Genomic DNA, 15,303 nt, shown 5'->3' on the forward strand with positions numbered 1-15,303 from the left:
ATTTACAGAGAAGTAATCGAGCATACTCATCTATACGCTTACATCTTGCAGCCATTGCGGCATATCTACAAAATAGACAACATATGTAGTTGTTTAGAGTACCAGCAATAAAAGCTTTTATGGAAGGACTAAAAAGAATTATCCCTCCTAATTTACCACCCTCTCCAGTGTGAAACCTAAACATTGTTCTTACCAGGCTCATGGGACCCCCTTTTGAACCTTTACACAAATGTGAACTGCAATTTCTCACATGGAAAACAGCTTTCCTCATTGCTATTACCTCTCCTAAAAGAGTAAGTGAGATTCAAGCTTTCACTATACAAGAACCATTCTTACAATTACACCGTAACAAAGTGGTTCTAAGGACTACTCCTAAATTCCTTCCTCAAGGAATTACTCCTTTTCATCTAAACCAATCTGTAGAGTTACCAGTGTTTTTTCAAAACCCAGACTCTATAGCAGAGAGAGATCTACACACACTAGATGTCAAAAGAGCTCTTCTCTATTACATTGAAAGCAACTATTTGTAGCTTTCTCTCCACCACATAAAGTCAACCCCATTTCGAAATCAGGAATTTCAAGGTGGATTGTTAAATGTATACAAATATGCTATCACAAGGACAAACGCACATTAACAGTTCCTCCTAGAGCGCACTCCACACGCAAACTAGGAGCCTCCATGGCTTTCTTAGGGAACATTCCCCTAGAAGACATCTGCAAGGCAGCAACATGGTCTACAACACATACCTTCACTAAACACTATTGTGTTGATGTGCAAGCCAAGCAGCAAGCTGCAGTAGGCCAAGCTGTCCTCAAAACTCTCTTTCAAACTACTGCAACGGATACAGGTCACCACCGCTAGGGGAGACACTGCTGCACAATCGATGCTAAGTGTAGTATCTGCAGCTCATATGCCTCGAACGGAAAATGCTACTTACCAGTATGCATCTGTTCTTGGCATGTAGAACTGCAGATTTCTACACGCCCTCCCGCCTCCCCAGGACCTGTATCTGTTCCAGTTTTATATTAATTAGATATACACGCATGGACATCCTTTCTTTCTTTCTACTAACTCCATCATTTCCCATGATGGGAAAAACAATCTAAGGATGGAGCCGATGCCCATGCGCACTATCGTCCAAGAGAGGAGTCACCTATCTCGTGACTACAAAGACTTCTTCCAAGACGACAACAACATACAATCATCCGAGCCCAACACCAGGTGGCGATCTAATGCAAAGTGTAGAAATCTGCAGCTCTACATGCCAAGTACATGCCATACTGGTAAGTAGCATTTTCCTTTCATAGTTAACTGTTAAGCAACCACACTTCCTTCATTCATGCATGCTCTTATCCACGTGATGCATAAGAATATCAAAGTCTCCCTGCTGGTGTAATAAAGAACAGCTACATACATTAGTTAAGTGTCTGGGACTGATAAAAAGATGATGCTAGCCTCGTAGCATCCAAAATCTAAAATACTAATCCTTCAAACAGCAGGAGACTCCCATTGTTTACCAAGAAATCCTTCCTACTAAATTTTTCGATATGCTTAATGCTGACTTTCACAGTCACTGTGCCAACAAACAGTAGTATTTTCAATTGAACTGTTGGTGTCTAAGGACAAGTGGCTGAACCAGGAATTGGATTAGGTCAGTCATATAAGTTTTTGACTGGTGGAAATAAAAATGCATTTATGTTTGTAATTTAATTTATAAATGACAGTGCAGCAACAAAAATAATAACTTTTTATGTCATTTTCCATGTTGCACTTCAAAATGCAGTAAAACTAATATCCAGTTTAACGATACTCCATACGCTGATCTTGAAAATTGCTGACTTGGCCTTGCCACGATGTTAACTTGTGGCCTGTAAATCAGTATATGTTAGCAACAAGAGCTTTTATTCACTGAGCCATTTTACCATAAATAAAAGACTACAGATTCTTTATGGCTTTGACTTAAAAACTGTGCATGAACTTAGCACGGCTCGAATCCCACCTACAAATAAGCTGCATTTGTGGGCTCTTGTAAAAAACAATGAATGGAGAAGGGTAGAAATAAGAAAAAACAATGTTCTACTGGAAGTTCAGTAGTGTAAAACAATCACAAGTACTTGGACTGCTGCACTGAGCTCTGAAAGTGGGTAGATCCAGGAAAATTGTGTTAGTTTTACAAAATCTCCCAATAACATCTAATAAATTCCCTTGATTAATCCACTTCAATTAATCTAACCCTATTCAAAACACTAAATTAAGACTTTCACATGACTCCCAGAGTACCAAATGAATCCTTTAAACCAAGTACTTCACCAAGAGAATAAATAGGTAAATGTTGGATTGATGAAAGAGCTCTTCTTGATATTTCCAGTAAAAACATAATTAGCAAAAGTGGAATGGTTTCATTTTCTGGCATGCTGAAAACTTACTTTAAGAAAATGAATGTAGCCCTGCTGCCAAATGACAAAATGGCTTTAGAGTGATATAGCAGCAAAATACATACTTTTTTTTGTATCTCAAGACATTTTTCAACGTCAAACAAATCATGATTGTCAATTGAATGCAATACTTTCGGGGATAATGATATGCATTGGAGTGCACAGAACATTAAACCTAAGATAGGTTATGATAATTTTAACTATCAGTTGATATTATTGTCAGTATTTTTTATTGATATTTTCTGTTAGATTGAGAGGGTGTTGTTAAACATTAAATAAGTATCAAATGTATTTTTATAGATCAAGCACAATTTTGATTAAACATACAAACGTGGGTGAGATATGCATTGGAGTGCACAGAACATTAAACCTAAGATAGGTTATGATAATTTTAACTATCAGTTGATATTATTGTCAGTATTTTTTATTGATATTTTCTGTTAGATTGAGAGGGTGTTGTTAAACATTAAATAAGTATCAAATTTATTTTTATAGATCAAGCACAATTTTGATTAAACATACAAACTTGGGTGAGATAGGTATTGATTAGTAGAAAAACTAGATTAATTATATCAGATTACATTGTGAGATCAAGGTCTATTATATTACTTCTTAGTAAACTAGAATTAGTACTTACATGCTCCATATTTTTTCACATTTTTAGTTTCCGGTTTGTTATTTTATAGCCTATTTGATGTTCCTTGGGTGTGTAGTTATCATTTTTTTTTTTTTTTTCTCAAATATGTCCTTTATTCAATGCAGAGGAGAAAAGAAGGATACAAACATTTTCCATACAGAGTCTCAATATATGAAGATTCAGTATCAAGGTAATGCATACATGGATCATGGAGCAGTCTGCAGAGTATATCGCAACAGTTCGCCGAGAATTTCAGCGTTCAAATAGTGCGTGATCATGCTGTCTTAGTTGTTGTACCCTGTCAATCAAGCTACTTCAATTAAAACGTAACGGGGTGGGGGTGTCAAACTTGGAGTCGTGGGGCGTGCGGTGCAGCAGCTGGTGGGGCCTACGGTGGGGGGGGGGCGATGAAAATGAGGGGGGGAGGACCTAAGGACAATGCTGCAGCAGTCTCGTGTCTGATCTTGCATGTGTGGGAAATACGTTGGCGATGCAGAAGGGTGACGGCATTCCTGGCGTGGCAGCTGAGCCGGGAGGGGGGAGCAGAGGGGGAGGTGCCTAGGGGTCAGGTGTGCTAGCGTTGTGTCCGCTGTCTGTGGCACCTGGGGTGTGGTGGTCATCGCTGCGCTCCCCATCTGGGGGTGTTTGTCTCTCAGGAGTACCCTGTGCCTGGGGTCCATTATGAAAAGAGCGGATCATATCGTCCCAAGGCGCCGCTATGGGGTATTTACGCAGTCCCGCTGTCTCCTCATTATGTAATGATATACTTTCCGCTTTCGCCCAGTTATCTAGCGATGCGCGCCAGTGCTCCGCCGCTGGTGGCGCCGCCCGCTTCCAGTGCTTCGTAATGAGTCTTTTGGCTGTGATGAGGCCAAGGTCCCAGAAGCGGGAAGTCACTCTGTTCAGTTTGGTCCTATGAAAGAGGCCGAGGAGGCACGCCTCCCACGAGAGCGGGATCGACACTGCCGTGCATCGTTTCAGTGTCGTGAGTATCGAGTGCCAATATGCCCGAAGTTGGGGACATTGCCACAGCATGTGGAGGAGATCTGCTCCCTCCGTGTCACACCTCGGGCATTTGGCTCCCGTGCCCGGGAAGTACAAGTTTATCTTGTCCGGGGATAGATATGCGCGGTGTAGAACGTAAAATTGGATCTGCTTGAAACGTGCATTGCGGGGAATGTTGCGGGGGCCTGAGAGTATCGCCGCCCATTCCTTGTCCGTCCATGCCTTCCCTCTGTCCTCCGCCCATTTGTCCCGGAGAGGCTGCAATGTGTGTTGGGTGTGCGAGAGTAGCGCCTGTGTCAGCCAGCGTACCACGTGCGTCCCGTTGCCCATCATGTGCATGCACTGCACTAGCTGGTGCGTGGGCGGTTCGTCAGTGATGCTCCCCCATTTCCGTGTAAGCGTCCGCAGTATTGCAGCATGTTGCAGGAATTGTCCCGCGGGTAGTCCCGTGTCAGCAGTCAGTGCCTCGAAGGAGAGCAAAGCGCCATCTGCGTACAAATCTGCCATGGTCTCTATGCCTGCTTGGGTCCACTGTGTCAGTGTCGCCTCTGTCACGACTGACGTGGCTTTGGGGGTGCCCAGAAGCGGTAGCGCTGGCGCATACGGTATGGTGGGTCTGGTGAGACGCAAGCATCTGTCATAACATTTCGTGGCTACAGCCACGTGTAGCTGCGGGTGCTTCCTGGGGCTTGTTAGCGGATGAAATAGGGTGAGTACCTGCAGTTGGGAAAGGACGTCTGTGGCCGTAGCCGTGTCCTCGAGATTCCTGCCCGAAATCCAGGCCACTGCCCATTGCACTTGTGCTGCTAGGTAATAGAGCTCTAGGTTCGGGACTGCTGCGCCGCCCTCAGTGACCGGGTTGTAGAGTTTCGTCAGTGCTACTCTCGGCCTGCCTGTGTTCCAGATCAGGTCTCTGAGCATAGATTCTAGTTCTCTAAATATGCGGACCGGGATGTAGAGTGGGAGATTGGCAAAGTAGTATAGGAGCCTGGGGAGTATTATCATTTTCGTTAGGGTTACCCTGCTAGGTACGTTGATGGGGAGAGTTTTCCAGAAGGCGACCTGTGTGCGAACAGATGTTATGGCCCGTGTCAGGTTGCCGTCTAAGATGTCTGGGGGCGTCCTGTATACATGGATGCCCAGGTACTTGAACGTGGTCTGGTACCACGTCAGTCGTTCGTTATTAATGTGAAGTGCCGGGTCCGGAGCGTCGGGGGTGAACGAATATGCCCCTGACTTGGCCCAGTTAACTTTGAGGCCTGACATCAGTTCGAATGTGCGGAAGATGTCTGACAGTTCCTGCGGCACATTCGCAAGGTCTTTGATATATAAGAGTAAATCGTCTGCGTATAGCGACACTGCATGTGTGCCATCTGCTAGCGGGATACCCCACAGTGCTCCGCTGGTGCGCAGCCGTTCAGCCAGTGGTTCAATCGCCAAGGAGAATAGTAGTGGGGAAAGTGGGCAGCCTTGTCTGGTGCCTCTTCTAACCTTTATGGGCTCCGAGACCAACTTGCCAGTGCGTACCCTCACCTCAGGTTTCCCATATAGCAGGCCGACCAACTCCAGAAAGTCATCACCCAGGTCAAACTTGCGTAGCACTGCCGATAAGTAGGGCCATTCGACAGAGTCGAACGCTTTCTCTAGGTCCAACACCAGGCAACCCGATCTTGGCCATGTCTGGGCTGCGTATTCCTGCACCCGGAACAGCCTCCGGATGTTCTGGGAGGTGCATCTTGTTGGGACAAACCCATTCTGGTCCTTGTGTACCAGGGCCGGTACCAGGGTCGCTAGTCTACGGGCCAGTGCTGATGCCAGGATTTTGTAGTCCGTATTGAGCAGGGCTAACGGCCTATATGACCCGAGGAGCATCCCGTCCCTATTTGGTTTGAGAAGCGATACCAGTAAGGCGTCATTCATGGATGTTGGTAAGGATGAGTCGTCTAGAGCTGCCGAGTATGTTCTAAGCAGCTCGGGAATCAGGATGTCATGATATGCTTTGTAGTATTCTGCAGGCAGTCCGTCCGGACCTGGGGTCTTCCCGTTAGAGAGGGCGAATATGGCCTCACGTAATTCCTCCGCTACCAACGGGGCTCCGAGCTCATCTCGTTGGTCATCAGTCGGGGCGGGAAGTGTGAGTTCCTCCAGGTATGCCTGGATGTCCGGCTGCGGATTAGCCATTTGCGACTGGTATAGTGTCTTGTAGTGCGCTACGAAGGCTGCGTGTATGCCCGCCTGGGTGTACACCACGGTATCCGCGGTTGGGCTTATGGCCGTTACCGGGGCGGAGCGGTCTTCTCGTCTTATCAGCCAGGCTAGGAGTTTGCCCGGCTTGTCGCCGTAGCGGTGTGTGCGTGCTGAGTGCGCTGTGTAGTTGACTTGTTTTAGCCTGCCTATTAGCCTGTCGTGTTCTGCCCTAGCCTCGAGCAGTTCTGTATCATCCCCTCCCGTCGCCTCTTGTTCCTTGCGCAATAAATCCCTCTCTATCTTTTTCAGGTCTGCTTCCAGCTGTCGGCGGGTGTGTGCCTGGGTTCCTAGGCATAGCCCCCTCAAGACCACTTTGAACGCGTCCCACTCTATCTGGGGTGTGGAGGCAGTGTTATTGTTCTCCTCGAAGTGTTGTGCTGTTTGCGCCCCTATCGAGGATCTGAATGTGCCGTCAAGCAGGAGGTCTGGTTGCAGTCGCCAGGTGGGGATTGGTGGTCGCGGCTGCTCCCAGGCGAGTGTCATGAAATGAGGGTTGTGGTCCGAGTGCGTGCGGCCCATGTATTGCGTGTCTCGTATCGCCGGTAGTAAGTCTCTGGACACCATGTATCTGTCTAGGCGTACATGCAGATTATGCGCCCCTGAGTGGAAGGAGTAGGCCCTGGTGTCTGGGTTGTGGCTGCGCCATGCATCTAGCAGGTCCCATTGCGCGGACCAATCTAGGAGGGCTCGCGCTGCGTGAAGAGCTGGGGAGTTAGGGCGCGGGGGACGGGAACGGTCCAGAGAAGGGTCTAGCGTGCAGTTATAGTCCCCGCCCAGTATCCATTGTGTGCCGTGCCACGGCGCCAGGGTGTTGGACAGGTGTGTTAAGAAGTCCTGTATCCCTGTGTTGGGTGCATATATCGAGGCTAGCACTATCGGGTTCCCATCTATCCTGCCCCTGACTGCTGCATGCCTCCCCCCGGGGTCCACCAGGGCGTCCTGCATTATCCACGGGGTGCCCGGTCGTATCCATACCAGCGCCCCCTTAGCGTAAGAAGAGTGGTGCGTGGCGTATAGGTGGCCACGCCATCTGCGGCGTAGGGTGGCGACTTCCTTCGCACAGAGATGCGTCTCTTGTAAGAGAGCAACATGTACATTATGGCGTTTGAGGTATGAGAATATTTGATACCGTCTAGACGGCGTGTGCATCCCTCTCACGTTCCATGTGCATATAGTGATCACGGACATTGCTTTGTATTGACGGTCTCCCCAGGGTGTCCACCCCGTCCCCCCCCCCGCCCGCCCGCAGTTCGTAAGGAATAGTGATTGGTCCGCACGCCATTGCAGTCTTGTGAAGGGGGAAAACGGGTAGGTAACATGGCCAATAAAACAGGTAGCCAATGAACATCGCAAACATGCGAAATACCAAGAGGTCGGTGGGCAAACGTGCTCCCTTGGGTGTGTAGTTATCATGTTGATAAATATTTGATTTGGGTTAACTCATGAGCATATTGAATGCAACATCCCACGATCCCGGGACAGCTTTGGAAGGGAGGAGGGAGAGAGATAAATGAAAAGAACAGATATTAAGTACACATAATTTGACACTATGCAACATCAAGAAAGGATCGCAATTGAGAGGGGCATTTGTTTTTAGGTCAAGCCTTGCGGCAGCGAGCATGCTCTGCGAGGCATGCTGTTGTAGAGTATGCTGTGGAAGCCTTGCGCACTCTCCACCCATATTTGTCATTGGCTTGTGTCATTGTATTTCTTAAATGCTGGCTTCTGATTCGTGGAAAGACTTGTCAGTCCCTCCTTGGTACCGCCTTGCCTCCTTTAGTTACCACCCACAACGACTGGACCTTTTACTTGGCTTGTAACCCGGTCTACCATATAAGTGGGTGAGCACTATTTTTTAATTTCTGACACTGGTGACAATGGCGGCTGCTTTTTTTTTTGTATCTGCATGCTGAGTGTGGCACCAGCTTTAGCGGCACCGCGCTCAGTTTTTTTTGTTTTGCTAACTTTATTACGGAGCGCGGAACCCGCTTCAGGGACACCGCGCTCAGTTGCATTTCTTTTTTTTACTATAATATGGAGCGCGGCACCTGCTTAAGGGACAATGCCCTCGGTTGCATTTTTTTAACTTTAATAATAAGCCTGGTGTCCCTTAAGTGGGTACTGCACTCTCTTTTTTAAATGTTATCACATGGTCTATTAGGCAGCCAGTGGCGAGCCTTGGCTCCAGTGCCTATGTAAATGTCCAACTGTACTTCAAAAAGATGGCGAGCTGGCAATTAATATTTTTTCCCAGGCGGCAGATCAACAGGCAAATTTATTCGCTTCCCTCTCTGTGGGACCAAACCAAGAGGAGATGGTTGGAGTGCGTCCCTCTTCCTGAGCTCCCTTTTCAGATCCCTAACTGAAAGGCGCTAAATGAAGACCAGGAGAGAGGAGAATTACGGGCGGACACAACTTAAAACAATAGGAGGGAAAGCTGCGCCTCCATGCATTAAGCTGACAGAGTTTTTGCAACTTAAACCCGTTTTATTAATTATGTTTGACATTCCCTTAATTAGTTTAATTTATATCCCACCAGCCCCAACCAGACAATTTCCCTATATATCTTCTTACCAAAAGCCTGGCACGCTTACAGAATATAAATAAAAAAAAGGATTTTCAATGCAACAGGTCTCGCATTCACCCGAGTTTGAGCGATTGGCATTGTAAATGACAATGCCTTTTATTTGTTTTGGTTTTTGAAACCTAAATAAAACGCATTGTCATTTACAATGCCAATAGCTTAAACTTGCGTAAATGCGAGACCTATTGCATTGCAAATGCTTGTTATAGGTAGAACGTGAGATACGTCTGTGCATTCTTGTAGGGGACAGACCAGCAACAGTGGAGACGGCAACACGATAGCTATATAAATTTTACCCAAAAAAGCAATGAACCTACATGAACTTCAAAATACCGGAAACAATTGCTACTGGAGCCAATGTAACTATGAGTGTATTTTTGCATGTTTGCTTTAGCAGCACTTGCCACACTATTCATTGCAATAATGTACATTGAATTGGAACTGGACACAGAGCTTTGAGAATCCCTGGGCACAAGTCGAGGGTACACCCGAGTAGATGGCGTGTCCACAGGGTGGACGCTGTCTACCTACTCTTTTCACAGGATGGATGTCCTCTACCTTGGCACCTACCGAAATATGATAAACTTGTCCCAGTGTAATTTTCAGACACATTCAGCAGCGCCTGCACGTTGTCTGCTTTTGTTCCGAGGAGCAATGTGCCGGCAGGGAGTGGGCTTATCAGATTCCAGCAGGACCTATAACAGAGGCCGACGTTAAGGGGCCATCAGGCCTTCTTTTGTTGGAATTTCCTGTCTGGGAACAATTGAGGGGCTCACACCTAAATGCAGGGGAGGAGAAACAAAGGCTCATAACTTATCACTTCACAGGTACTTAAGAGAAGAATGGCATGTATTGGTCTGTCTCAGAATTTACACATATATCAATTTAAATACCACTATTTTGTATAATTTCTTTTATAGACCTACTCATTCCAAGGCAGGGTGTCAGAGCACTGTATATCACATGTACACACTATACATTGACAATATGTGTGTGAATCAGAAGACAATGAGGGTTACAAGGTGTAGGAGTTACATGTCCTTCATAGCTCACTGTCATCTGCATGTTCTATGATGTGCTCTGCAGGAGACATATTCACCCTCTGTGCTACTTAGATTCAAAACTGTGACTAGACAAAACAGATCTCTCCTGAGTTATCTTTCCATTATTATTATCCCGAGATTTAGTTGGCACTCAAAGATCTTAGCAGCAGGTGGCTTAACCCCATAAGATATTTTAAAATGTAGTCTTTGCAGATTTATTGCCACGTTTCTCCTTGTCAATTTCTTTGGCAGGGTTTTGGAAAATAAACGTATATGTTTAGGCCCAGAGTTTGCATCCGCGTTGGATCACTTTTTTGGCACAACCCTGATGCAAAATCTCATTTGTTAAATATTGTAATGCGCTCAAATGTACTCATGATAGACCTGCTAAACTAAACCTATGTGTGAGGGCGTAAGATCTGATGTCACTTCTTGTGATGTTACTTTCTGTGAGGTCATGGGTTGTGATGCCACTTCCTGTGATGCCACGTGCAATATCACACAATGTGATGTTGCGTGCCATGTCACTTCCATACTGCTTAACTTGGTTAGTCCCCCCACTTTTTTTTTAGGACTTGTGCCCTGACAAAGCTCTTGGCAATGCAGGTTGGGCATGCACTGCAGTGGGTACTGCCAGGAAGAGCTCTGGGCCTGCTGTCTCTTCTGCCAGTACACTCGGTGGAGAGAAAACTTGAACAGCTAGCAGAATACGCACTGTGGTGGGTACTGCAGCAGGAGCTCTAGACCTGCTGATTCTGCTGCTTGCGCTACTGTCGCCAGATAAAGTAAGAGCTTTGAGTAGATCTTTGCAGGGCTGGAAGAGCATGCACTGCAGTGGGTATTGACAGGAGGATATCTGGTCCTGTTGGCTCTGTTGCCACTTCAGGTGGACACAGGGAAAGCTGTGAGTAGACCTCAGCAGATCATGCACTGCAATGGGTACTAGCATGAGGAGCTCTGGGTCTGCTGGTTCCAGTGCCACTGCAGCCAGACAAAGAAAGAGCTGTGAGTAAACCTCAGCAGATCATGCACTGCAGTGACTACTGGCAGGAGGAGTTCTGGGCTTGCTGGCTCCGCTGTCACTGCAGGTAGACAAAGGAAGAGCTGTGAAAAGACCTCAGCAGATCATGCACTGCAGTGGGTACTGGCAGGAGGAGTTCTGGGCTTGCTGGCTCCGCTGTCATTACAGGTAGACAAAGGAAGAACTGTGAAAAGACCTCAGCAGATCATGCACTGCAGTGGGTACTGGCAGGGAGCGCTGTGGACCTGCTGGTTCTGTTGTCTCTGCAGCTGAACAAAGAAAGCGATGTGAGTAGAGCTCAGCAGATCATGCACTGCAGTGGGTACTGGCAGTAGGAGCTCTGGCATGCTGGCTCCGCTGTCACTGCAGGTGGACAAAGGGAATGCTGTGAGTAGACCACAGCAGATCATGCACTGCAGTGCGTACTGGCAGAAGGAGCTCTGGGCCTGCTTATTCTGCTGCTGCCACGGCAGCCGGAAAAAGGAAGAGCTGTTAGTAGATCTTACCAGGGCCGGAAGAGCATGCACTGCAGTGGAGACTGTGAAGAGGAGCTCTGAGCCTGCTGGCTCCGCTTCCACTACAGGGGGACAAAGGGAGAGCTGTGAGTAGACTTTAGCAGATTATGCACTGCAGTTGGTACTGGCAGGAGGAGCTCTGGACTTGCAGGCTCAGTTGCCTCTGCAGCCGGACAAAGGAGGAGCTGTAAGTAGACCTCAGCAGATCATGTACTGCAGTGGGCACTGGCAGGAGGAGCTCTAGGCCTGCTGGCTCTCTAGCCACTGCAGCCGGACAAAATAAGAGCTGTGAGTACATCTTAGCAGGGCTGGAAGAGCATGCACTGTAAATGGTACTGGTAGGAGGAGCTCTGGGCCTGCTGGCTCCACTGTCACTGCAGGTGGACAAAGGGAAAGCTGTGAGTGAGTAGACCTCAGCAGATCATGCACTGCAGTGGGTACTGGCAGGGGCCGTTCTGGACCTGCTGGCTCCACTGTCACTGCAGGTGGGCAAAGGGAAAGCTGTGAGTAGAGCTCAGCGGATCATGTATGCAGTGGGTACTGGCAGTAGGAGCTCTGGGCCTGCTGGCTCCACGGTCACTGCAGGTGGACAAAGGGAACGCTGTGAGTAGACCACAGCAGATCATTTTTTTTTTTTGAAGACCAATGGTCCCAAACTTTATTTAGTTTCACAGATGAGTTAAACAGCAGTCACACAGTGTCATAACAATAAACCACTACTACAAGCGGTACTCGGCTGTCAGTACAGAATGACATGGCAATTAAATACGAGTGAAAATAAACAGTAGCCAGTAGTAATGCATTAGTTCACAAGCAGCGGTGCTAGGAAATGTCTCGTGCCGCGGTGCCTGCGGCTCATGGCACTGCGCTAGGACCAGGGTGCTGTAAGAAATCCGACAGTCATTGCATTGAGTTATGTTCCCTGTTCAGTACAGTAGCGAGCTGGAGCAGGATCATATCCCCCGTTGTCACATGGATCGCTGGGCTTCCGCTGCCTGTACATGAAAACACCCAGTTGCCATTGTATGATACGGAAACAGGGAGGGGGGTGTCGAGCATTAGCGCGTGTACAAAATCAACAGTCTCTGTGTCAACCAAAAGGTATAACTGGGAATTAAAAGAGGAGGGGGAGGGAGAAACATTTCAACAACTGCTGGACTAGTGCATGTGCGTATGGTAGTGTGTCTTGAATCCTAGCCATGTGTGGTGCACCCTGTACGGGCTGCGCAGGGGCGGGGGTGATCGAGGATGTGGTGTCGCTGCGGCCGCGGGGGTGGAGGCGGGGGGGGAGGAGGCAGCGGGGGGGGGGGCGGCAGGGGACATCGCTCGGTGTGCAAAAGCCCGGTAGTCGGGGCCGGCGGCGGGGGGGGGAGTGAGGGGGGGGGGGACGTGGCAGTGGGGGGGGGCAAATTCCGTGACCTATATGGACAGCAAGCAACAGGGCCCCTTCTATTCCGCGTCAGGTTGGCATTCTATACCGGCCCGGGCGCATGCCCTGTGGTACGCGATCAGGGTAGCGTCCCAGTCTTGGGCGATCGGGTATTTCCGTAGGCCAGTGGTCTCCTCTCTGTGTAGTGACACACTCTCCGCACTGGCCCAGTTGCCAAAAGAGCGACGCCAGTCTGCAGGGCGCGGTGGGTTGGCGTTTTTCCACCGTTTCGTAATGAGGCGTTTAGCCGTTATGAGGCCTAAATCCCAAAAGCGTGCCCGCAGCTTGGTCTGCTTGGTTCTCCTGTAGAGCCCCAGTAGGCATACTTCCCACGTCTTGGGGAGAGTTTCGCCCGAGGCCGCCGTCAGCGTGTCAGTGACCGCTGACCAGTACGAGGCGAGGTGGGCACAGTTCCAGAGTGCGTGCAGGAAGTCTGAGTCTAGGAGGCCGCATCTGGGACATGCCGACGAAGTGAGTCCGAAGTAGCGATTCAGTTTGTCAGGAGACAAATATGCTCGATGAATGATATAATATTGGATGGTTTTAAATCGCGCGTTTCGGGGAACATTTCTAGGGCCCGCTAATATTGCGGTCCATTGTTTGTCCGTCCAGTCGGAGCCTCGGTCGGTCGTCCACTTCCCCCTCAGCCTTTGGGAGGAGAATTGGGTATGGGTGTGTAGTGCCTGTGCCAGCCAGTGCACTATATGAGACCCATTGCCCATCACGTGCAGGTACTGGATGAGAAGATGAGTGGGCGGTTCTTGGCTCATGTCACCCCATGCCTTCGTCAGTTCATGTAGGAGTCCGGCGTGTGCCAGGAATTGACCCACTGGCAGCTCGGTGTCTGCGGTCAGGGTCTCGAAGGGCAGCAGCACTCCGTCGCTATAGAGGCCGCTCAGGTCATCCAGGTCTGCCGCCGTCCAGCTGCGTAGCGCAGTCGAGGAAAGTATGCTAGTGCCCAAGGGAGTTCCCAGTAGTGGCAGGTTCGGAGCGTAGGGCACTGTACCTTTGGTAAGTCTGAGGGCCCACGCAAAGCACCGCTTCGCGATCGCCACATGGACTTGTGTGGGGCGTCGCCCCTGCGTTAGGGGGTGGAAGAGTGTGAGCACCTGCACGGGGGACAGAGTGGTATCAGCCGTGGCCGTGTCTATCAGGTTCTTGCCGCTCAGCCAGTAAGTGACCCATTGTAGCTGGGCTGCTAAGTAATATAGCTCCTGGTTGGGGACGGCTAAGCCTCCAGCGTCCGTGGCCGCATATAGAGTCTTTAACGCTACCCGTGGTCTCCCTTTGTTCCAAATAAGGCGCCTGGTGAGAGTTTCCAGCCCTCTGAATATGCGCGCTGGCACATACACTGGCAGGTTAGCATAATAATAGAGGAGCCGGGGGAGCATTATCATTTTGGTCAGTGCCACTCTGGCCGGCACATTCAGCGGGAGGGAGTTCCAGAACGTGACCTGGGCCGTGAGTGAGGATATAGCCCTTACCAGGTTACCCTCCAGGAGATCCACGGGGTCTCGATATATCAAGATCCCTAGGTACCTGAATACCGTCGGGTGCCATCGGAGCGTCTCCCCCATCATGCGCACCTCACATTGCGGCATCTCGCTACTGAATGCGTAGGTTCCCGATTTGGCCCAGTTAACGCGGAGCCCCGACATATCTCCGAATGTACGGAAGATGTCCGCGATTGCCTCAGGTATGCATGTGAGATCTCTGACATACAGTAGTAGATCATCGGCATATAGAGACACCGAGTGTATGCCGTCCGCTAGTGGGATGCCCCATGTGGCGCCGGAGGTGCGGAGCAGTTCCGCCAATGGCTCCATCGCCAGGGCGAATATCATAGGGGAGAGGGGGCAGCCCTGTCTGGTACCCCGCCCAATGCGGATCCTGTCGGAAAACAACCGCCCAGTCCGGACACGCACTTCGGGCGCCTGATAGAGGAGCCCCACCATCTGGATATAGGCTTCGCCTAGTTCGTATTTCTCAAGGACTCGGAGGAGATACGGCCATTCCACCGAGTCGAACGCTTTTTCCAGATCGAGCACGATGCACCCTGAACGCGGCCAGGTAGGGGTTGCATACCGTTGGATCTTAAAAAACCGGCGTAGGTTGTAGGACGTGCTCCGGGTGGGCACAAAGCCATTTTGATCAGCGTGCACCAGCGTGGGGACCAGCGGTGCAAGTCTCCGGGCGAGCGTCGCGGCTAATATTTTATAATCGGTGTTGAGGAGTGCCAATGGTCTGTATGAGCCAAGTTCGGTCGCCTCCCTACCTGGTTTCAGCAGAGAGACCACGTTAGCTTCGTTTAGGGACGCTGGGAGCTCAGCATCTTCCAATGCCGCCTTATACATTCTCAGCAGTTCTGGTATTAGCACCAGTGAGT

At 49.3% G+C, this 15,303-nt stretch overlaps 1 protein-coding gene and 1 long non-coding RNA gene across 6 annotated transcripts in view; both read left to right on the plus strand.

Annotated features, from left to right (window-relative positions):
* The window catches only part of MLLT6 (MLLT6, PHD finger containing), a 733,108-nt gene that overhangs the window by 351,714 nt on the left and 366,091 nt on the right, over positions 1–15,303 (plus strand). The window lies entirely within an intron of this gene.
* LOC147717508 (uncharacterized) overlaps positions 3,952–15,303 on the plus strand; it is an 80,536-nt gene continuing 69,184 nt past the window's right edge. The window contains exon 1 of the long non-coding RNA XR_015296077.1: positions 3,952–3,965. This is a non-coding gene — a long non-coding RNA (uncharacterized LOC147717508). The remainder of the gene's footprint in view (positions 3,966–15,303) is intronic.

This window comes from Lissotriton vulgaris, chromosome 5 (assembly GCF_964263255.1).
Source record: "Lissotriton vulgaris chromosome 5, aLisVul1.2, whole genome shotgun sequence".
NCBI classification, from domain to species: domain Eukaryota; kingdom Metazoa; phylum Chordata; class Amphibia; order Caudata; family Salamandridae; genus Lissotriton; species Lissotriton vulgaris.